Source organism: Suncus etruscus, chromosome 19 (assembly GCF_024139225.1).
Source record: "Suncus etruscus isolate mSunEtr1 chromosome 19, mSunEtr1.pri.cur, whole genome shotgun sequence".
Classification (NCBI taxonomy): domain Eukaryota; kingdom Metazoa; phylum Chordata; class Mammalia; order Eulipotyphla; family Soricidae; genus Suncus; species Suncus etruscus.
Window position 1 is genome coordinate 31,208,301 of NC_064866.1, and position 25,353 is coordinate 31,233,653.

The 25,353-nt window shown below is 43.6% G+C and overlaps 2 non-coding genes across 2 annotated transcripts; both read left to right on the forward strand.

Moving 5' to 3' along the window:
- Positions 1-19,370: 19,370 nt before the first annotated feature.
- Positions 19,371-19,481, forward strand: LOC125997737 (U6 spliceosomal RNA). Its single transcript, XR_007491762.1, has one exon. It is a non-coding gene; the product is annotated as a U6 spliceosomal RNA (small nuclear RNA).
- A 4,388-nt stretch (positions 19,482-23,869) lies between these two features.
- On the forward strand, positions 23,870-24,079 carry LOC125997858 (small nucleolar RNA U3). Its single transcript, XR_007491857.1, has one exon. It is a non-coding gene; the product is annotated as a small nucleolar RNA U3 (small nucleolar RNA).
- Positions 24,080-25,353: the final 1,274 nt, after the last annotated feature.

Genomic DNA, 25,353 nt, shown 5'->3' on the forward strand with positions numbered 1-25,353 from the left:
CCCCACAAGTTAGGATTCTTTTTGTTTGTTTGTTTGTTTTTTGGGGGGTTGTTTTTTTTTTTTTTTTTGGTCACACCCAGCAGCACTCAAGGGTTACTCCTGGTTCTACGCTCAGAAATCGCTCCTGGCAGGCTCGGGAGACCTTATGGGATGCAGGGATTAGAACCCAGGTTCATCCTGGATTGGCTGTGTGCAAGGCCAATGCCCTACTGATGTGCTATTTCTTCGGCCCCTGATATGTTTTTTTTTTCCCCATTTCATGGGGGCCGGACAGATAGCACAGAGGTAGGGTGTTTGCCTTGCACACAGCCAATCCAGGAGGGATGGTGGTTCGAATCCTGACATCCCATTTGGCCCCCTGAGCCTGCCAGGAGCGATTTCTGAGCTCAGAGCCAGGAGTAACCCCTGAGCACTGCAGGTTGTGACCCCCAAAATAAATAAATAATAACTCATCATTTCAGGTCAAAGATGTGATTCAGTAGTACAGTATCTATTAATATGTGTAAGACCTTGGGTTTGATACCTGACACCATGAATACACACATGCGTACACACACACACACACACACACACAACACACACACACAAGCAAAAATCTCTGCAAACAAAAACTTTAGGAACAATAACCAAACAGCAAGGCAGAACTCTGAATGGAATGTGTCACTGTTCTACAATTCTAGCAGAAGAGTCAAGAGCAGTTGTTCTCAAACTTGAATATGCACGAAAATGATAGGAGGACTGTGTAAAATCATGAATTACCAGGAGATAATTCAGGGGTTAAGCCACGAGCCTTATATCCTGCTGATCTGGCTCCATTCCTAGTACCACAAATGATGCCCCAATTGCCAGGGGTCAACACCAAAGCTTGCCAGGGGTGACGACGGTTCAAAGCCAAGAATAGTGAATAGTTCCTGAGCACCGCATAGTGTGCTCTACATTCCCCACTCAAGCCAAATAAATCATTTAAAATGTGGACTCTCAGATTCTGGCCCAGAAGAGTCTAATTTATTAAGCTTGCAAGTTACTTTGATGACTGCTGATGTAGAAAAATGCTGGTATTTCTGGTAATAGATGTAGCTTAAGAGTAGAAAACACGCTGATGTGAAGCCCCAGATATTTGGAGGCATGGGCAGGCGAGGCTGACCTGGCTGTGCTTACTCCTAGCTTTGTGCTTAGGGATCACTCCTGGTCATGCTAAGGGGTCCGTATGGGATGCCATGGACTGAACTTGCCACATGCAAGGTAAGCACCCTGGTCAGGGTACTACCTCCCAGCCCCAAAGTCCCAGATTTGATCTCTAGCACTGCAAGGTTAATAAAGTTAGTATCTTTGAGAAGAAACATCTATTCTTAAAAATTCGTTTCAAAATGGACCCGGAGAGATAGCACAGAGGCGTTTGCCTTGCAAGCAGCCGATCCAGGACCTAAGGTGGTTGGTTCGAATCCCAGTGTCCCATATGGTTCCCCGTGCCTGCCAGGAGCTATTTCTGAGCAGACAACCAGGAGTAACCCCTGAGCACCGCCGGGTGTGACCCAAAAACCAAAAAAATAAAAAATTTTTTTTTGTTTCAAAGAACAGAGAAGAAAATTCAGGAAAAAAATCATCAAGAAATTTCAGACCTGGGGCCAGAGAGATAGCACAGTGGTAGGGCATTTGCCTTGTATGCAGCCGACCCCGGACCAACACGGTTCAATTCCTGGCATCCCATATGGTCCCCTGAGCTTGCTAGGAGTGATTTCTGAGCACAGAGCCAGGAGTAATCCCTGAGCATCACCAGATGTGGCCCCTAAATCAATCAATCAATCAACCAAAAAGAAAAAGAAATTTCAGACCCAATTGTAATTGTCAATCTTCAAAAAAACCTCTGGCTCACTCCACTCTGGTCTCATGTTACCGCCTCAGTATCTCTTCTCTTTAAGGCAGCTGAGCATAAAAGACATTCAAGATTGGAAGAGATTAACCTGCCTAGTCAGCTGCCCAGTATTCTGCCCAGTAAAATGCAATGACTAATTCTAGAATTGTTGTTTTTGTTTTTTGTTTTTGGTGATGGTGGTGGGAGGAACCACACCCTGTAACACTCAGGGGTTACTCCTGGCTATGCGCTCAGAAATCACTCCTGGCTCTGGAGATCGAACTGTGGTCTGTCCTAGGTCAGCTGCATGCAAGGCAAACGCCTTACCGCTGCACCACTACCCCAGCCCCCTAATTCTAGAATTGAACAAAGTTGCTATCTCTGCAGGTTCTCAGGAGGAAGGCCTCATGTTAGAAATAGAATTCCTGGCATTGAAGTCAGATTCTCTTTTCATTTCCCTGATACTCTGCCACTCACTAACTATTATTCAGTTTGTTGCCAACTTTAGTGGTTTCAGTTTTTATTAAATTTGTATTTTGGAGGGGCCGGAGAGATAGCACAGTGGCATTTGCCTTGCAAGCAGCCGACCCAGGACCAAAGGTGGTCGGTTTGAATCTCAGCATCCCATATGGTCCCCCGTGCCTGCCAGGAGCTATTTCTGAGCAGATAGCCAGAAGTAACCCCTGAGCACCGCCGGGTGTGGCCCAAAAACAACAACAACAAAAATTGTATTTTGGGGGGCCAGAGAGCACAGCGGTAGGGTACTTGTCTTGCATGCAGAAGGACGGCAGTTCGAGTTCCAGCATCCCATATGGTTCCCTGAGCCTGCCCGGGACGATTTCTGAGCATAGAGCCATGAGTAGCCCCTGAGTGCTGCCGGGTCTGACCCAAAATCCAAAAAATAATTTTTTTGTATTTTTTTGCATTATATTATTTGCATTGAGGAAGGCAGTATTGGGAAACCCAGGTGATTTTTAGCTAACTGGGCCAGTGATTCCTTGCAAGGGCCCAAAGATACTAAGCTGCTTGACAGATTCTGGGTGCCCAGAATGCCCAAACCACTCCATCAGAGTGAGGAGTTTCCCAGGTCATGCTTGATGGTGTTGGGGGGGGGGGTGGTTGGTGGTCATGTGTTGCTAGGAATCAAACTCAGGTTGGGTGTAAGCCAGATAGCTGCTCTAACCACTACAATATATCTTGACCCTAATCCTAAACATTATTAGCTTACAAGTCTATGCATTGGCTGGTAGTTCTGCCCATCTGGGTGAGATTTGGCTTACATATCTTGGGTCTTATAGATGTGGTATCCAGGAACTGCCTAACCAAGAAAGAATTGTTCATGGATCAGGAAGTTGTCTAGTCATGATCAAGAGCCCATTCACCCAGAACTGTTTAGTTTTGGTTACATCTCCTATGGGTGGTTGACTATTGATCACAGGGAAACTGAGTCACGTCACACTTCTCACCCTCTAGAATAGTTTAGACTCTTCCTGTGCAGACTTCTAAGCATTAAGAAGTAGTATTTGGGGGCCGGGAAGGTGGCGCTACAAGTTAGGTGTCTGCCTTGCAAGTGGATGGACCGCGGTTCGATCCCCCCGGTGTCCCATATGGTCCCCCAAGCCAGGGGTGATTTCTGAGCGCATAGCCAGGAGTAACCCCTGAGTGTCAAATGGGTGTGGCCCAAAAACCAAAAAAAAAAAAAAAAAAAAAGAAGTAGTATTTGGGGGCCGGGAAGGTGGCGCTAGAGGTAAGGTGTCTGCCTTGCAAGCGCTAGCGTAGGACGGACCGCAGTTCGATCCCCCGGTGTCCCATATGGTCCCCCCAAGCCAGGGGCAATTTCTGAGTGCATAGCCAGGAGTAACCCCTGAGCGTCAAACGGGTGTGGCCCAAAAGCCAAAAAACAAACAAACAAACAAAAAAAAAGAAGTAGTATTTGGGGGTCAGAACAGTGGTGTAAGTGGTAGGCAGTCTGCCTTGCATGCACTAACCTAGGACCAACCTAGGTTCGATCCCCATGTCCCATGGTCCCCCAAGCCAGGAGCGATTTCTGAGCACATAGCCAGGAGTAACCTGTAAGTGTCACCGGGTGTGACCCAAAAACAAAAATAAAAAAAAAAAAGAGGAAGAAGAAGTAGCTTGGTTGGGGGGACAAAACAAAACAAAGAAGATCTCTTTCTCTTTTGGTTCTAGAACCACAATAGCAGTACTCAGGGGATACTCCTGGCTCTGCCCTCAGAAATCACTCCTAGCATATTCAGGGGACAATATGGGAGGCCAGAGATCAAACCCAGGTCAGTCCCTGATTGGCAGCATGCAAGGCAAATGCTCTACCACTGTGCTATCACTCGGGCCCCAACGTTCAAGATCTCTTAAGCCTATATATGCCTGTCATTGCTGCCACATTTACCTGACAAAGTGAGCCATTGGCAGACCAACTTTCTCCTTGGATGGAAAAGAGCAGCCACATCACAAAGTAGGAGAAAACATATAATTATGTGTCTTGTAAGCAATTGTGACCATTTTTGTAACCAAAATATCACAATAACTATATGACTAAAGGCCAGAGTCTTCTTTTTTAAAATGTATCATAGTTAAGGGCCGAAGAGATAGCATGGAGGTAGGGCATTTGCCTTGCATGCAGAAGGACAGTGGTTTGAATCCCAGCATCCCTTATGGTCCCCCGAACCTGCCAGGAGCGATTTCTGAGCACAGAGCCGGTAGGAGTAACCCCTGAGCGCTGCCGGGTGTGACCCAAAAACCAAAAAAAAAAAAAGGATCATAGTTAAAGTTACATGTTTACATGTATGGTCTTGGCGTACACAGTTACATCATCTCACCACAACCACAGTGCTTAAGCCCAGTTATAGGCCAGATTCTTAACCGACCTGGGTTTACACCTTGTAAAACGACACTATAACAATTGCTGGGACCTGTCTCCAAGGGTTGATAGTTTAGTCAAAAGGCTTGGCTTGTTTTATTTTTGTTTTATGTGTGGTTTTGTGCCAAATCTGGCCTGGCCATGCTTAGGGAGTACTCCTAGTTCTGAACTCAATGATCATTCCAGTTGGGGCACATTCTCAGGATGGTGGGTGCCTGGGATTGAACCCAGGTTGGCAGCATGTAAGGCAAGCTCTCTACCTGCTGTACTATTACTCCAGTCCCTTGGCTTCTTTCATTTTTGCAGAAAATGTTAGCCTTGGGGATTCTGCCACTGTCTTTGAATCATGCTGTCCTGGAGATCTGATGGCTATGAGGGATAGCAGAGTGCTATGTTTTCTCCACTAGAAATGTCACTGTAGCATACCGCCAGGGCCTGGTGGTGCTCAAGGGGACATGTAGGTTGGGGACAGAATTCAGGGTTCAGCACATAGCGAGCATATTCTCCTCATTTGAGCCACATCACCACCCTGAAACTGTGTGTGTTTTCTGGGCCTTCAGGATAGGCCTTCTGTCTTTATTCTTTCACACTTCTCTTCATGCTTTTCTGACTATGAATCTTCTTTCTTCTGCACAGACACCCACTTTTGGCTAGCTCCTTTTTTATCATACAAACCAGCTCTACTCTCCATCTTTAAAAAATCTTCTTATTGTACTGAAGAGTTAGTACAATAATTAATTTAAGGCAGTTGCCTTGCATGCAACCACATACCTGGTTAAATCTCTGGCACCCCACTTGGCCTGCCAAACACAACCAGGAGTGATTCCTGAATGCAGAGTCAGAGGTGAGCCCTGAGCCCCCCCAAACCAAAAGTAACCTCCAAAAGGCCTATATAAAATTGGCTCTGAGTCCAAAGAGTCCAATTTGACTGTTCAGTTCTCTTCATTAGAGCTACAATTGCTCTGAATCTCTATGCCCTATTTCTAAAATCTAAAGAGAAATTTTGATGGGTTGATTCGTTGAGCATGTATTTTCTGACAAGGTCAGATTGGTCCAATCTTCCAGGGCCTGAAATGTGGGGAGACCAGCTGTGTGTGGGCAGCAGGGTCTGAGCAAGGGCAGCCTATTCTGAAGATGGCTGTGAGCCAGCCCACACAATGAGTCATGTTTTCGGGCCACAGGATGAATTATCTAATATTTAAAATCATCTTCTCATAGGCAGTTAAAGTACTCAACTTCAAGAACTAGAACTTGGTAAGAATCCATCTGTGTGAGCCAGAGAGATCATTCAGGGGCTAAGGGCACTTGCATTGGCACATGACTGACCCCATTTTAATTCCTGGTGAGTCTGGCCAGGAGTCACTTCAGGGCACAGAGCAGGGAATAACCCCTGATAACAGACAGACATGACTGCAAAACAAAAGCAAAATTAAAAATAAATTCATCCTGGGGCTGGTGAGGTGGCGCTAGAGGTAAGGTGTCTGCCTTGCAAGCACTAGCCAAGGAAGGACTGCGGTTTGATCCCCCCCAGGTCCCATATGGTCCCCCCAAGCCAGGGGCAATTTCTGAGCACTTAGCCAGGAGTAATCCCTGAGCATCAAACAGGTGTGGCCCGAAAAACCAAATAAATAAATAAATAAATAAATAAATAAAATAAATTCATCTTCTCTCTGAATTTTTCTTTATAAAATGAAGGCAGGATTGCTCACTTTACTACTCACTAACCAAAAACCTAACATAGGGGCCAGAGCAGTGGCGCAAGCAGTAGGGCATTTTCCTTGCACACACTAATCTAGGACAGACTGCGGTTCGATCCCTCAGCGTCCCATATGATCCCCCAAGCCAGCAGCAATTTCTGAGCACATAGCCAGGAGTAACCCCTGTGCTTCACCGGGTCACTTTGTTTTAGCCTAATTCCCTCTAAAAAGATCTTGATCTCAACTATACACACACTCTGAGGTACGAGGTTAGGACTTTAACATAATGAGTTATTTTTACTGGAAGAGCATTCCTGGTTGTGCTCAAGGCTTCCTCCTGGCTCTGTGCTCAGCAATCACTCCTGGTGTGCAAGGCAAATGCTTGACCTACTGTATTATCTCTGGCCCTTTAAACTTTTTTATTGGTTTATTTTTGGTTTGGGCACTATCCCTGGCAGTGCTCAGGGGCTTCTACAGGCTCTGTAGCCCAGGGTCACTCCTGGCACTAGACATCCCACATGCAAAGCATGTGGTCAACCCTTTGGGTTATGTTTCCAACTCTGTCTCCTGGTGAATTTTATAAACATCTGTAGCCCTTGGGGCTGGAGAAGTAGTACAGAGGTTAATGCACTTGCCTTGCAAGTGGCTGAACTGTGACTAATGCTTCAGTTCTTGGCCCCACATAGGGTCCCCTGAGCACCCCTGGGTGTGGCTAAATTTTTTAAAACTTCACAAACCAGTCCAAGTCCAAAAATTCTGGTTATTTTATTTAGAGTGAAATACACGTTGCTTTTTTTTTTTTTTTAACTTTCATATGCATGTTGGAGAGATAATGTAGCAGTTAAGGCACTCGCATTTGGCTCCCTTGGTTTCATTTACTGGCACCACATATGGTCTCCCTGAGTGCTGCCAGCAGTGACTCCTGAGCAATGCCAGGCGTGGCACCTTTTCAACTCCTGAACCTAAATAAACTCATACGATTCTAAAATGCAGTTCATGTTGCGACCCATTGGCCTCCAGTAAGGACAGACAGAAACAGCGATTATGAGAATTACCGTATTTTCTGGTGTATGAGATGACTTTTGAAACAAAAAAGTCAACCGAAAATCGGGGGTCGTTTTATACGCCGAATATATCCCAAAAAATGTTTCAATATGCCGCTAACCGAAAACTGAGTATTGTCACAAAACGAATTTTCCAACTCGATCCTGCACCAATCACTGCCAGGCTGTTCGGACTGCCTCTCTGACTCAGCCGATCCAAGCAGGCTTTTATGCATGCAAATTAGACAATGTTCTGGACCCGAATCTACACTGTCAAAAGCCTGCTCAGAGTGGCCAGAGTCAGAGAGGAAGTCTATGACAGTACAACCTTTGGATCTTTGCTTGTTGTGATTGGCTCACTGTGGTACATACAGTTGCAGCACAGGAACATTCTGTCTGATACAGCGAATATAGGCCTAAACCTATGTTTTAACTGCAAAATTAGGGGGTCATCTTATACGCCCAGTCGTCTTATATGCCGGAAAATACGGTATTAAATTGTACCTTCTTGGTTCTGAGCTAAGTGATTTGCTCAATCATCTAGGTTTCAAAACAATCCTATAAGGAGGTGGGAGATGGTGTGGTGGTAAAGTGCTTGTCTTGTAAGCATGAGGCACAAGGTCTATTCCAGATGCAGGATAACCTAGTAGCTCTGTTATAGTCATGTTATCACCACAATGTCTGGCTCTTCTGCAGAATACAGAAGTTAGTTAATATCTAAGACATACAAGGTACTGACAAAACTTAACAAGAAAAAAACGTCTAACCCCATCAAAAATGGGGAGAAGAAATGAAAAGATACTTCCTAAAAGAAGAAATACAGATGGCCAAAAGGCACATGAAAAAATGTTCCACATCACTAATCATTAGGGAGATGCAAATAAAAATAACAACGAGATATCATTTCAGAGCACAGAGACCGGCACACATCAAAACGAACAATCAAAATGGTGGGGACGTGGAAGAAAAGTACTCTCATTCACTGCCATCTTGTCCAAACTCTATAAAAACAATATGGAGATTCCTCAAAAAACTGAAAATTGAGCTCCCATATGATCCAGATATAGAGGAGATTAGATCCAGATTAGAGGGAGAGAGAGACACAGAATGATCTCTCATGTAGGAGATATAAAGAAACATAATGGTGGAATAATAATACCCAAAGACAATGTAAACAATGAACATGAGAATTGGTATTCAGTAGGAAACAAGCCCCTTGAGGGGCTTGCAGGATGAGGGAAGTGTGGGATGGGAAACATTTCTGTTGGAGAAAAGCACTCAAAAAAGACAAGGTGGTGCTGAAAGGTAGTAAGGTGTTCTGTATGAAGCCCTATCAGCAATAGTACTGTAAGCCACAGTGCAAAAGTTTATATATATTTATATGCATTATAAATATATATTTATATATAAAGATATATAATAAAGATATTAAAAATAATAAAAAGAAAATCTAGGAATTGAACTTCCATTTGATCCAGCAACTCTGCTTCTTGGAATATACCCCAAGGGCCCCAAAGCAAAATAGAGGAAAGATATTTGACTCTATATGTTCCTTGTAGCACTGGCCACAGTGGACAAAATATATATATATGGGGCCAGAGTGGTGATACAAATGGTAGGGTGTTTGCCTTGCACGCACTAACCTAGGATGAACTGTGGTTCGATCCCCCAGCATCCCATATGGTCCCTCAAGCCAGGAGCGATTTCTGTGCACATAGCCAGGAGTAACCCCTGATGATCACCAGATGTGGCCCCAAAACAAAATTTTATATGTATACATTTTTTATTTTATTATCATTATTATTATTATTATTTTTGGTTTTTGGGCCACACCCAGTGATGCTCAGGGGTTACTCCTGGCTATGCGCTCAGAAATCGCTCCTGGCTTGGGGGGACCATATGGGATGCCAGGGGATCGAACCGTGGTCTGTCCTAGGCTATTGCTGGGAAGGCAGATGCCTTACCTCTAGTGCCACCACGCTGGCCCCGTATATGTATACATTTTATAAATAATATCATCATAATATATCATAAATGTATATAATTATATATAATTTTATAAATGATGGTTAACTAAATAATATAAATTATTTCTTTTATAAGTTATATTCATAAGTATATTATACATTTATATATTATAAATAATATATAAAATATTTTTAAGGATCTGGAGCGATAACACAGCAGCAGGGTGTTTGCCTTGCAAGCAGCTGATCCAGGACAGACAGTGGTTCGAATCCTGGCATCCCATATGGTCCCCTGAGCCTGCCAGGGCAATTTCTGAACACAAAGGAGTAACCCCTGAGTGCTGCTGGGTGTGGCGCATAATGTTATATATATATATATAGAGAGAGAGGTATATATATATATACACCTTTAGTAGAAGCAAATTGGTGGGAGGCAAATGGGGTGACAGGATATTGGTGGAAAGCAGAGGACACTAGTAAAAGAATTGATGTTGAAACATTACATGTTTGAAATGCAATCACAGGAAAAGAGAAATCCAATCATAAACAGTTTTGTAATTTCACGGAGACTATATAAAAAATAAAATAAAGAATCCACCCATTATTCTTTTTCTAAGCATTAATAAATAGTATTTTGGTGGATTTTCTATTTTTAGATAGAAAAGTTCAGTTATATGTTTCTTTTTTAATACAAGGTTATTTGGTCTAAGTATATAGGAAACTGACATTCTGGAGAGAGATTTTTTATTTAGCTAGTATTTTCAAGATTATATTTCATGCAACAGCTGTGAGGTGCTTTTAGAGGAAAGCAAAGAATGTGTTTTAGTGATGGTGGCAATTTACATTTTTTTTCCTCATGGAGTGGGGAAGAAGACTTAAAAGAAATTCAAGAAAAAAAATTTAACCCCAACTCTAAATCTAAAACAAGTAAACTGAATGTGGGGGGTATAATTAAGGAGCGCACAAGATTGGAATAACATATTTTTCTTCCTCAATACAGCAAACATGCTGTGTCTTTTTTCTTCTGAAAGACTGATTTTTCTACATACTCAGTCACTAGCTATAATTAGGATTCATCACACGTAATCAGTATACAAATTATTTCATGAATACATTATCTATTGCAAGGCACTCCCCCACCCCATTCTTCAAGTCAATCTAGAAATCAGCTCAAGAAGCACAATGGGGCTTGTAAACAGTTGTAGCTCACAACAACGTCTGGGGAGGGGCCCTTGGATGTTGACACTCTTTGATCTGGTAGATGGTTGAGCCCCACATCTTTTGGACATTTCAGTCATCTTGATATGGCATGAGCTCCGAAGGTGGGAGTATTCCAAGAATCCTCTCACTGCATGTTAAATGCTTTTCTCTGAGTCCCAGCCAGAGCTCAGGTGCTGGCAGGGTTGATTGCCCAAATGTAGTGATTTCATTTCCAACCTTTGCATACTAACAGTTCCTAGCCTAAACACACAGCTTCCAAATTTTGTCTCTTCAAAATAGAATCAGGAGCTGGAGTGATAGCGCAGCGGTAGGGCATTTGCCTTGCATGCAGCTGTCTTGGACGGATCCAGGTTTAATCTCTGGCATCCCATATGATTCCTTGAGCCTGCCATGAGCGATATCTGAGCACAGAGCCAGAAGTAATTCCTGAGCCCCAAAACAAACAAAAATAAACAAAACAAAAAAATAGAATCAAGACAATGTGGGGGTGGAGAGCTAGCATGGAGGTAAGGCATTTGCCTTTCATGCAGGAGGTCATCAGTTCGAATCCCAGCATCCCATATGGTCCCCTGTGCCTGCCAGGAGCAATTTCTGAGCCTGGAGCCAGGAATAACCCCTGAGCACTGCCAGGTGTGACCCCAAAACCACAAAAAATAAAATAAAATAAAATTATGGTAGTTATTGTTGGGGCAGTTAGTATCTTTCTACATGGACTTAACAAAGGGAGTGCTTTATAGTTTGGTTTTCTCTAAGATAGACCTTAAGAAAAGAATGTTGGGGGGCCAGAGCAGTGGCGAAATCAGTAGGGCGTTTGCCTTGCGGTGTCCCAGATGGTCCCCCAAGCCAGGAGCGGTTTCTGAGCACAAAGTCTGAGCGTCACCGGGTGTGGCCCAAAAAGAAAAGAAAGGAAGGAAGGAAGGAAGAAAGGAAGGAAGGAGAAAAAAGAAAGTAAAGAATGTGAAAGTGAGTAGTTTTCAGGGAGTTGGTGTTTAGAAGTACAGGTAGGGGAGAGGAGAAATGAGGCGGGAAGAAGAACCCAATATACAGTGCTTTCTTTGTTCGTTTGTTTTTGGACCACTCTCTGTGCTCAGGGGTTATTCTTGGCTTTGTGATCAGAAATTACTCCTGGCAGGCCTGGGGGACCATATGAGATGCCGGAGATAGAATCCAGGTTGGCCACATACAAGGCAAGTGCCCTACCCGCTGTGCTGTTGCTTCTGCCCCTAGAGTACATTTTTTCTGTGCAAATTATTTTTCTCAAATAATTTGAGAAAAAAAATTGGGGGGGGGGGTGTCTCACCCGGCAACCCTCAGTTACTCCTGGCTCTGAGCTCAGAAATCGCTCCTGGCCAGCTCAGGGGACTATATGGGATGCCGGGAATAGAACCACTGTCCGTCCTGGGTCAGCGGTGTGCAAGGCAAACATTCTATTGTGCTATCTCTCTGGCCCCAATTTGAGAAAATTATTTGAACTTAATCTCAGTGGAGAAGCAGAAGACAAAGACTAAATAAAAACAACTAAAGAGTTGCACCACCGAAGAACAAGGGAACTGGACTATTACTCACCAGTTCTTCTCTGCCTGTGGGAGCTATTTCTAGTGTTAACATTCTGTCCTTTACAGCCAGCAAGTATCCTCGAGAAAACTCAAGTGGAGTTATACTGGCTTGGAGGAGATTGCTATTGGGACATGGAATGTTGAGCAGCAAGGAGAGATGAACATGCCATCTGCAGTGTCTGTTCTGTGTTGGTGGTGAACAACATGGGTTTCCATCACAGGAACCCAGTGCTAATAATGTGTGAAACAGTAGTTTACCTAGGCTTCTGTATCTTTATTTGTAAAGTGAAAAAGTGAAAATAGTAGAACTTTCCTTGCAGGGTTTTCTTTTTTTTTTTTTTTTCTCTTCTTTTTATTTTGGGATCGTGGTTATTGTTTGGTTGTCTTTATTGATGTGGTGCTTTTTGGTATTTGTGTGTGTGTGTGTGTGTGTGTGTGTGTGTGATTGTAGTTTTTTTTATCTTTATTTAAACACCTTGATTACAAATATAATTGTAGTTGGGTTTCAGTCATGTAAAGAACACCCCTGTTCACCAGTGCAACACTCTCGTCACCAATGCCCCAAATCTCACTCCTCCCCACCCCATCCCTGCCTGTACTCTAGACTTCCCTCGTTCATTCACATTATGATAGTTCTCAATGTAGCTATTTCTCTAACCCTTGAAGGACTTTCTAAGAGTTATCTAAGATAGCTTTTTGTTTGTTTGTTTTCGGGCCACACCTGTTTGATTCTCAGAGGTTACTCCTGGCTAAGGGCTCAGAAATTGCCCCTGGATTGGGGGGAACCATATGGGATGCCGTGGGATCAAACAGCGGTCCTTCCTTGGCTAGCGTTTGCAAGGCAGACACCTTACCTCTAGCGTCACCTCACCGGCCCCATCTAAGATAGCTTTTTGAGTATCTGTAAGCTATATACAAGTTTTACTGTGCTTTCTCTCCATTCCCTCAAATGCACTTTAGAACTGATGTTTTGGTTTTTGGGTCACATCCAGAGGCACTCAGGGGTTACTCCTGCCTCTATGCTCAGAAATCGTCCCTGGCAGGCTCATGGGACCATATGGGATGCTGGAATTCGAACCACCGTCCTTCTACATGAAAGGCAAACACCTTACCTCCATGCTATCTCTCTGGCCACCAGGGGTTACTTTTTTAAAAATTTTTTTTTTAACATTTTCTTTATATATATATTATTTAAACACCTTGATTACATACATGATTGTGTTTGGGTTTCAGTCATGCAAAGACCACCACCCATCACCAGTGCAACATTCCCATCACCAATGTCCCAAATCTCCCTCCTCCCCACCCAACCCCCGCCTGTACTCTAGACAGGCTTTCTATTTCCCTCATACATTCTCACTATTACTCTGCACTCAGAAGTTGCTCCTGGCAGGCTCAGGGGACCATATGGGATGCCGGAATTCAAACCAGGGTCCATCCTGTGTTGGCTGCATGCAAGGCAAATGCCCTACCGCTATGCTATCGCTCTGGCCACAGTACTGATGTTTTTATATTGTGATATTAACTTTGTGTGAAGGGAATGGGATGGGTGGAGCAGGGAGATATAGGCCAACTTTGTATTCAGGGATCATTCTTTGAAGTGCTGAAAGAGAGCATATTAGTGCTGGGGATCGAATTAGGGCTGGTCACATCCAAGGCAAGTTCCTAACTCCTGTACTATCTCTTTCAGCTTGACTTTAACTTTTACAACAGGCATCTCTGAAGGTGGTTGCAAGTTTACTTATTTAAAATAGTGATCTTTTTTTTTGGTTTTTGGATCACATCCGGCAGCGCTCAGGGGTTCCTCTTGGCTCTACGCTCAGAAATCGCTCCTGGCAGGCTCAGGGGACCATATGGGATGCCAGGATTCGAACCACTCTGCATGCAAGGCAAATGCCTTACCTCCATGCTATCTCTCTGGCCCATGATCTTCTATAATTTCCAAAGCCCTCACTTCTGTATTATAGAAGGAACATAAGATCAATTCAATTCTTTTACTCGTTGCATCTGAGACAAGAGTCTGGATATCATTGTTTTTGTTTGTTTTGTTTTGGGGCCACAGGGGTTACTCCTGGCTCTGTACTCAGAAATCACTCCTGGCAGGCTCAGGGGATCATATGGGATGTCGGAAAGGAACTCGAGTCTGTCTGGGTCGGCAGCATGCAAGGCAGACACCCTACCACTGGGTATACTCCGGGTCCCTAGGTATCATTTTTGACTCGTTTATATTGGTTTTTGGGTCACACCAATGGCATTCAGGGGTTACTTCTGGCTTTGCACTCAGAAATCGCTCCTGGCAGGCTCAGGGAACCATATAAGATGCTAGGATTTGAACCGTATCTGCCCTGGGTCTACTGCGTGCAAGGCAAATGCCCTACCGCTGTGCTATCTCTCCAGCCCATTGTTGACTCATTTAATGGAAACGATCTTAGTAATAACTCCTGGAAGGGAAATGCAGGGATGACTCTGTGGTTAAGTGTCTGTTCTGGGGCTGGAGAAATAATACTGCAGGCAAGTTGTGGACCCAGGCTTGAGGTCCCCTGGGCCCTGTCAGAAATAAGCCCTGGGCATTACAGGGTGTGTCCTCCACCTCACCCCATCCCGGTAATAAAAGATCTAAGTGTCCTCTAGCATGAAGTCAGGAATTCAATTCCAGTGCTACTCACACGCTCCCTGCACAATGCCTTGCTATCTGGGCTCCCCAGTGCCACAACAGACTGTGGGGCCCTCACGCATAGCCAGATGTGTCTGAGCAGCACAGCTAAAAATGTGAGAACACTGTGCCAGGAATGCAACTTCATGGAGAGCTCTATGGACACCACAGTGAACCATGGGAGCCCTACAATCGAATATACTTGATCTTCACCACTATCTGAGTCAGTCCTGACTGAGCATTATGAGCATTATAAGATCTCCCATGAGCAACCGCAGCAGTCACACGTGTCTCCCCATCATAGCAACAGCAGCAAAAAATGGAGGGAAATAAAACAACTCTTGCAGGGATTCAGAACAACTCTGGTTTGGCAGTTCTTTTTTTTTCCCTTTGTTTTGGCAGTTCTTACCATTCATATAGTAACTTCCTCCTTTCAAGGCATAGAATAAGTTAACGAGTGAGAATTTCTGTTGCTTGCCACCAAAAGAATCTTAACCAATAAAACCCATATGTTCTTCATCTAACACTTAACTGCTGGCTGTGTTCTCACAGCTATTTATATATACATTTCCTAGTAGTTTGTGCTTGTTTTTCAAAAACGAGTAAAATACACACACACACACACACACACACACACACACACACACACACACACACACACACAAAACAAAGCCCCCACAACCTCCTAGTCTTTTCCAGTTATTTTAAAAACTGATTGTGGGGGTCGGAGAGATAGCACAGCGTCGTTTGCCTTGCAAGCAGCCGACCCAGGACCTAAGGTGGATGGTTCGAATCCCAGATCCCATATGGTCCCCCATGCCTGCCAGGAGCTATTTCTGAGCAGATAGCCAGGAGTAACCCCTGAGCACTGCCCATGTGGCCCAAAAAACAAAAACAAAAACCAAAACCAAAAAAACTGACTGTGCAAAGCTTAAAATATACAACGGCCGGGCCTAGAGAGATCATTTGATGGGGTGAAATTGTGCTTTACATGTGGTAAATCTGTTTGATCCCTGCATCCCCTTCCAGCCAGCGGGTCTGAAGGTTCAGGATAGAGGTGAGGAAATGATCCACAGCAGTTCAGATTTCAGGAGACATGAAGCTTTATTTTTATTTTTTATTTTTTGGTTTTTGGGCCACACCCTGTGACGCTCAGGGGTTACTCCTGGCTATGTGCTCAGAAGTTGCTCCTGGCTTCTTGGGGGACCATATGGGACGCCGGGGGATCGAACCGCGGTCCGTCCTAGACTAGCGCAGGCAAGGCAGGCACCTTACCTCCAGCGCCACCGCCCGGCCCTTTTTTTTTTTTTTTTTTTGGTTTTTTGAGTCACACCCGGCAGTGCTCAGGGGTTACTCCTGGCTGTCTGCTCAGAAATAGCTCCTGGCAGGCACGGGGACCATATGGGACACCGGGATTCAAACCAACCACCTTTGATCCTGGATCGGCTGCTTGCAAGGCAAACGCCGCTGTGCTATCTCCCCGGGCCGACATGAAGCTTTATTATTAATAGGTCTTAGCCACCATATGTGGCTTCTAAATTAACCTTTTAAGCAGCCCCTTAAGCTGCCCTGAATTTAATCCTGAATCTGCCATCTCTCCATTCTTTCTACTTCTGCTCAGGCCTCTTGCTGAATCCCACCCCTCAGGCAACCCCTTATTACCTCCCATAGACCCCTCCCAGAAGTTAGCTGGTCTGCCTCGCCAGGTGAGATTAGCATTTTGGTCCCGGAGGGGTTATATCTGTAGTCTTCCAAGCACTGGCAGGCGCAATTTCCAAGTACAGAGCCAAGAGTATTTCCTGAGCACTGCCAATGGTTGCCCCAAAACCAAAAATTAAAAAAAAAAAAAAATTAGATTAATTTGAATCTCACAAATTATGTTAAAATGCAGCACAATTAAATTTTTTTTTCCTGTGGTTTTTGGGTCACACCCAGCAGTGCTCCGGGTTATTCCTGGCTCCAGGCTCAGGAATTGCTCCTGGCAGGCACAGGGGACCAGATGGGACACCGGGATTCGAACCAATGACCTCCTGCATGAAAGGCAAATGCCTTACCTCCATGCTATCTCTCCGGCCCCACAATTAAATTTAACTTTGTGCAAAGTGAAAATTTGTTCCTTTAGGCCTTGGCATTATTATACATTTAATTGGTAGGAAAATTTTCTGAAAATATAATTAAGATGATTCTGTGTGTATATTTGGGGGGGTGTTTAGGCCACACCCAGTGGGGCTCAGGGGTTAGAGTTAGGCTCTGTACTCAGGGATCACTCCTGGTGGAGCTCAGGTCCTCTCTGGTCTTACTTACTCTGCTCCTTAAACTTTTCTCTGTGTCTAGTCCCTTTATCCATTGTCATTAATTCATCTGCCACTCATTTAGTGTCAACTGTAGTGGAAGTCTCATGACCCAACCCCAAGGAATTGGGGAACGCGAATCTGGAAGCAACTCTGGCACAGGAAATAATCCACACAAAGTTAAGGAGATAAAGCAGGTTCAAGAACTTCCACTAAAAAAGCGATATGGAGATTCCTCCAAAAACTGGAAATCGAGCTCCCATACGATCCAGCTATACCACTCCTAGGAATATACCCTAGGAACACAAAAATACAATACAAAAACCCCTTCCTTACACCTATATTCATTGCAGCTCTATTTACCATAGCAAGACTCTGGAAACAACCAAGATGCCCTTCAACAGACGAATGGCTAAAGAAACTGTGGTACATATACACAATGGAATATTATGCAGCTGTCAGGAGAGATGAAGTCATGAAATTTTCCTATACATGGATGTACACGGAATCTATTATGCTGAGTGAAATAAGTCAGAGAGAGAGAGAAAAACGCAGAATGGTCTCACACATTTATGGGTTTTAAGAAAAATGAAAGACATTCTTGCAATAATAACTTTCAGACACAAAAGAGAAAAGAGCTGGAAGTTCCAGCTCACCTCAGGAAGCTCATCACAAAGAGTGATGAGTTTAGTTGGATAAATAACTACATTTTGAACTGTCCTAATAATGAGAATGTATGAGGGAAATTGAGAACCTGTTTAGAGTACAGGCGGGGGTCGGGTGGGGAGGAGGGAGACTTGGGACATTGGTGATGGGAATGTTGCACTGGTGATGGGTGGTGTTAAGAAAAAAAATATTGTTATTCAATAATGGAATACAATGTATATACAATATATTATTATATACAATACATTGCATTATAAAAAAAAGGAAAAAAAATTTCAATATAATTTTTATAAAGAAAAAAAATCTCCTAAAAAATATATTTAACTGAATAATAATGAATGAAGCAAATTAAGTAAAATTTGAATAAATTGTAATTAGTAGATATATTAGATAAAAAGAAGACAAATGCCAATGCACTGTAATGTATTATACAAAGAAACATCCATTTATCTATAACTATATTTCAATTAAGTTTTACTATGGATAAATAATATAACATTAACAAGTATGTCTGTGTGCTCATACTTTGACTTCTATAAAACCGGCAAATAGAAGGAAAGCAAACTCATCGCTTAAATTTATAATTTATATTATAATTTATAATTTAGAATTATAACATCTTCTCATTGTAAAATCACAATCCATGCATATGTCTTTCATTCAATGAATATCTTTGTATTCTTGAATGTGTAGAAAAAAAAAAAAAAGAACTTCCACTACAAGCTATCTGCAAGCAGGCAAAAGGTACCAGCAGGCATGAAGCCAGAGAGATAGCATAGGGGTAGGGTGTTTGCCTTGCATGCACGAACTAGAACTGACAATGATTCGAATCCCAGCTTCCCATATGGTCCCCTGTGCCTGCCAGGAGTGATTTCTCAGTGGAGAGTCAGGAGTAACCCCTGAGCGCTGCAGAGTGTGACCGAAAACGAGAGAAGTCTCTCTGGCCCAAGGTCTTTTGGGAAGAGTTGGACCACCCCTGTGGGTGGAGAACAGGTAAGGATAGGGGGCCAATCCAGAGGTACTACTCAGTCATGAGGAACAAACACAAGCAAAGGAAGATTATTCTCAATAGTGTAGTAACTATTGGTTACTCCAACAGTCAACCTAATGCAGCAAATACCAAACCTAGAATCCTAAAAAAAGTAAATTTACAGGCCCGGAGAGATAGCACAGCGGCATTTGCCTTGCAAGCAGCCGATCCAGGACCAAAGGTGGTTGGTTTGAATCCCGGTGTCCCATGTGGTCCCCCGTGCCTGGCAGGAGCTATTTCTGAGCAGACAGCCAGGAGTAACCCCTGACTGTCTGCTCAGAAATAGCTCCTTGCAAGCACGGGGTACCATATAGGACACCGGGATTTGAACCAACCACCTTTGGTCCTGGATCGGCTGCTTGCAAGGCAAACGTCACTGTGCTATCTCTCCGGCCCAAGACTAAAATATCTTAAAAATATTTCATGATGTGAAAAACAAACTCTATTCAACAACAACAACAACAACAAAAACTCTATTCAACAGTGGGGGATACACTCAGTAATAAGTGTGGAGCCATGATTATGTGCACTAGAAACTATCATTAATAATACTGTTATCCACAGAGAAGATTAGTATGGCCTCTGTGCAAGGATGACACGCAAATTCGTGAAGCGTTCCATATTTAAAAACAATAATAATACTGTTATCCAGAGAACCTCAAATAATAGAAAGCTTAAAAAAGGGGCCGGAGCTATAGCACAGCACTAGGGCATTTGCCTTGCATGTGGCTGACCCAGGACGGACCTCAGTTCAATCCCTGGTGTCCCATATGGTCCCCCAAGCCAGGAGCGATTTCTGAGCTCATAGCCAGGAGTAATCTGAGTTCACCAGGAGTGCCCAAAAACTAAAGAAAAAGAAAAAAGCTTAAAAAAACAAAAACAAAAACAAACCTATGGCTGCACCAATGTAGTCACCTGACCAGCTCCATAAAATATTCTTTTTTTTTTTTGGTTTTTAGATCATACTTGGCAGCACTCAGGGGCCACTCCTGGCTCTATGCTCAGAAATTGCCCCCGGGAGGCTCGGGTGACCATATGGGATGCCCGGATTTGAACCACCGTTCTTCTGCATGCAAGGCCAACTCCCTACCGCTGTGCTATCTCTCTGGCCCATAGACCATTCTTTTCTTTTCTTTTTTTTTTTTTTTTTTTTTTTTTTTGGTTTTTGGGCCACACCCGGTAACGCTCAGGGGTTACTCCTGGCTATGCGCTCAGAAGTTGCTCCTGGGTGGGGGACCATATGGGACGCCGGGGGATCGAACTGTGGTCCGTCCAAGGCTAGCGCAGGCAAGGCAGGCACCTTACCTCTTGCGCCACCGCCCGGCCCCAGACCATTCTTTTCTTAAAAGAGATATAAACCAGGGCTGGAGCGGTGGCGCTAGCGGTAAGGCATCTGCCTTGCAAGTGCTAACCTAGCATGGAGCGTGGTTCAATTTCCGGGTGTCCCATATGGTCCCCCAAGCCAGGAGTAACCTGAGTGTCACCAGGTGTGGTTCAAAAACAAACAAAAGGGATATAAACCAAGCTGTAAAAAAAAAAAAAAAAAAAAAAAAGGGTACAATTGGGCACACAGCTGAAAGCTGGCAATCTCTGGAAGAGGCCTGCTGCATCCATGACCTTTATCACCCTTTTGCCTATATCCCTGCTTCACCAAACTTCTACAATTCTCTGCAGAGACACCAATCTGACCAAATTCCAAGTATGCCTGTCTTCTCTTACTCCTGAGAGACCTGGAAGCCAAAAACACGCCCCACAAAATCTGCGGTTTCCGTAACAGTACTTTGAATTACTGGACAATTTCATTTGTTTGATGCTGTCATCCTCACAGGAACACACCAATTTAGATGCCAATGTGTAGCAGAAGTCACTTAATGTTCAGAAATAACAGCATGGTCAGCTAGCAACAAGAGCTTACTAAACATTCTGCCAATGACTTCATTTGGGAAGAAAATTGTGCATATCTAGCCGGTACCAGGGACTATTCCTGACTGTGCTAAGGAGTGACACCTGTTGGTGTTAAAGGGACCGGCCAAGGATAGAAACAGAGTTAAGTACCTTAACTCCTGTATTATTTCTCTAATCTTGTATTGTCTGTAGATGCTGTAAGAATTCCAGAATACAGGGCTGGAGAGATAGCATGGAGGTAAGGCTTTTGCCTTTCATGCAGGAGGTCATCAGTTTGAATCCCAGCGTCCCATATGGTCCCCCGTGCCTGCCCGGAGCAATTTCTGAGCCTGGAGCCAGGAATTACCCCTGAGCACTGCCGGGTGTGACCCAAAAACCACCAAAAAAAAGAATTCCAGAATATGGGGGCCGGAGAGATAGCTTGGAGGTAGGGCGTTTGCCTTGCAAGCGGAAGGACGGTGATTCGAATACCGGCATCCCATATGGTCCCCCAAGCCTGCCAGGAGTGATTTCTGAGTGTAGAGCCAGGAGGAACCCCTGAGTGCTGCCGGGTGTGACCCAAAACCCAAAACCAAAACAAACAAAAAAAATTTCAGAATACAAGTGTAGTACTTTACCTTATTTTTGGTTTTTGATTATACCTGGCGGTGCTCAGAGGTTACTCCTGGCTCTGCACTCAGAAATCGCCCCTGGCAAGCTCAGGAGACCCTGAGGGATACTGGGGATTGAACCTAGGTCAGCCACACGCAAGGCAAACGCCCCTTACCTGCTATGCTATTGCTCCAGCCCCACTGTAGTTTAAATGTGAATGTATTCTCTCATAGTTCTAAAGCAGGTTCAAAATCAGTAATCACGAGGACAAAACTCAAAGGCATTGGCAGGATGCTGCTCCTCTGGAGACCCTAGAAGACAGGTCCCTTGCTTCTAGCTCCTGGTGGCTGCCTGTGTTGTTGTGGCTTAAGTTGCATGACTAATATGACTTGATGATCACATTGCATTTTGTTCAAATGCTTGCTTCCCCCACTCCTTTCAGAAGCATGCTTGACTGCATTTAGGATCCACACAAGGATTCCAGAATAATCTCAAGATATTTAATTACAATTTAAGAATCTTTTGATTTGCCATAGAAATAGTCATAGGTGGGGCCAGAGCAGTGGTGCAGTGCCTTGCATGTGGCTGACCTAGGATGAACCGTGGTTCAATCCCCTGGTGTCCCATATGGTCCCCCAAGACAGGAGCGATTTCTGAGCACATAGCCAGGAGTAACCCCCGAGGGTCAATGGGTGTATCCCCCCCAAAAAAGAATCATAGGTTTCAGAGATTAAAGAAATAACCTTTGTGTGGTTTTATATATTTACAAATTATTTGTAGAGTAAGGACTATAAAGACTGTTCTAGGGCCCGGAGAGATAGCACAGCGGCGTTTGCCTTGCAAGCAGCCGATCCAGGACCAAAAAAAAAATTATACTAATTCTGCAGATTGGGGGTAAAGTGCTGTTTGTGATCTTAAGTTTTAAAATATTGAGTTGTCTATTTAGTTCTCATCTATTTTAGCAACTCTTTGTAGTTTTCCATGTACAAGTCTTGCACCTTCTTGGCTAAATTTATTCAAGGTGTTTTGATGTCTCAGTAGTGTAAATAAAAAGCTGCTTTCTAATTTTTGGGGGGGCCACACCCGGTGACACTCAGGGGTTACTCCAGGCTATGCACTCAGAAATCATTTCTGGCTTGGGGGACCATATGGGACACCGGGAGATTGAACCATGGTCGACTCTAGTAGGCTAGCGCAGGCAAGGCCTTACCGCTTGCGCCACCACTCCAGCCCCTGCTTTCTAATTTTATTTTCAGAAGATTAATCTGTTTATCTTCTATCCCTAAGCTTTGTTAAACTTGCTTTTTAGTTCTAATATATTTTGTGGATTCTTTGGGGATTTTTAATATACAAGGTCATGTTACTTGCATATAATTTTAATCCTTCAATTCCAATTTGTGTTTTATTTCTTTTACTTGCCTATTTACTACTACTGACTGAACTTGAAAGCAAAACATTAGAAGTCCTGGATTTGAAATTTCACCTTGGTTTTATAAGTCTGCCTAGGAAAAGAGGACATTTTACTTTCCTTCTGCAGACAAGTATGTCACAAAAAGATAGAGGAACATTAATCTCTGTAGTTAAAGTACATAGCTATTGCAAGTATTATAACATCAAAATTATAGATAAAAAAGAATTCTGTACCTGCTTTGCACTTAAATTACTTTTAGGAAAAAAATTTTAATATTTATTTATTATTTTGGTTTTGGGGCCACATTAAAAGTGACGCTCAGGAGTTACTCCTTGCTGTGTTCAGAAATCGCTCCTGGCAGGCTTGGGGACCATGTGGGATGCCGGGAATTGAACCTGGGTTTGTTTGGGGTTGGCCACATGCAATGCAAACGCCCTACTGCTGTCCTATTGCTCTGGTCCCCTATTTTTAGGAAATTTAAAAATAATGAAGAAACAACTTTAGTAAGCAATTTTCACCCTTAAAGTTGATTACAGATGGGGCTGGAGCAATAGCACAGTGGTAGGGCATTTGCCTTGCATGCTGCCGACCCAGGACAAACCTTGGTTCGGTTCCCCAAGCCAGGAGCGATTTCTGAGTGCACAGTCAGGAGCAACCCTTGAGAGTCACAGGATGTGGCCCCCAAAAATAGCAAAAAAAAAAAAAAAAAGTTTATTACAGAAACTACAAATACAAAATGAAATTTAGTTATAAAAGATGCATTTGGGGGCCTGTGAGGTGGCGCTAGAGGTAAGGTGTCTGCCTTGCAAGAGCTAGCCAAGGAAGGACCATGGTTCGACCCCCCCCACCCCCGGCATACTATATGGTCCCCCAAGCCAGGGGCAATTTCTGAGCGCTTAGCCAGGAGTAACCCCTAAGGATCAAACAGGTGTGGCTCAAAAAAAATCAAAACAAACAAAAAAAAGGATGCATTTGAAATAAATTATATATAAAGTTCAATAAAAATAAGTATAGATATTTTTGTGTGAAACATATTCAAATGCTTTCATTGACTGGCATAGTTTTGCACATTATCTAAGCTAGTATCTCCAATTAAGATATCTATCCCAAGACTATACTTTCAGGGATCATCTCTATAGTATGTGACTAGAGAAGTCTTTGATGATGTAGAGCACCCGAAGCCACAAGGAGAAGCCAGAGTGTCCTCTCCTGAGCCTGAAGCCGGCTCTAGGTGTCGCTTCTGTGACTGCCTTTGGCCATTGATGATCGTTCTCTTTCCTTTGGAAAGGGTAGAGGGAGAGGATGCAGTCTGAGTGGTAAAAAAAAAAAAAGATATCTATCCCAGTAAAGAATTATCCAGTCATAATGAAAATAACTATACCGGGGCCATAAGAACAAGTCCAACAATACCCATGACATGGTTCAATCATAAGCATTAAACTGAGGGACTCTTTCACCAAAATTGCTTATTGAACAGCTCACAAAGAGAAGAAAAGATAAAAAGTGGGTAGAATCATCACTGTATAAGAGAATATTTAGTAAGAGATATAGCTGTCAAAGAAAAAAACACATAAAATATTCAAAAGACATACGTATCCATTTTATGTCTTTTGAAATAGTTGGGGCTGATCCAATGCACGGCTTTGGTCTGTGATTATGATTGTGCAGTACTAAAGTTAAAAAGAGTAATGTGGGGGTGGGAGAATTAGGGAGTAAAAATGAGCTTTGTAGGGGTGTGCGAAAGGGCAGAATACAAAATGGACATTCTGCATACACAAAACATAACTTAAGGATAAGAATATTTTTGGATGATGTTAAAAAGGGTATTTGCGCCCGAGCACTTTTGAAAATGAATATCAGTAAGAAAAGACACCCCTGCAGGGGGCCTAGTATGCATATGGGAATTTTCAGCCAGTACCTCCAACATACCAGTGGATGAGGAACAGGAGTCCTGGCATGTGCGGTCTCTGAGCCCAGCTCTTGCCTCTGCAGTTTGTGTATGCATAGGGGAGTTTTCCTCCACCTCCCCATATGCGCTGATAAGGCCACGTGGCAATGTTCCTTGTTTGCAGAGGCACATTAAAATGGGAAAATACTATACATACAAATAAGTTCTTGGGGCCCGGAGAGATAGCACAGTGGTGTTTGCCTTGCAAGCAGCCGATCCAGGACCAAAGGTGGTTGGTTCGAATCCCGGTGTCCCATATGGTCCCCCGTGCCTGCAAGGAGCTATTTCTGAGCAGATAGCCAGGAGTAACCCCTGAGCACCGCCGGGTGTGACCCAAAACCCAAAACAAAAAAAAAAAAACAACAAAAAAACAAATAAGTTCTTATCTAATAGAGATTGGAACACACAAACCTTACACCCTGAACATTGACATAATGACCCCTGAACCAGGGAAGCTTTCTATGAAATATCAAAGGTTTTTTTTATAACATCACTTGGAAGCAATCCTCTACCAGGGAAGACCCTACCGCTGCTCTGACATCGACCTGCTCAAAAGAGACTTCCCTTAACACTAAGAAGACTTGACAACAACAACCTGCTTACAGGATGTGGCTCTCTGCAGCCCTTTGTGAGGTGAAACTAGA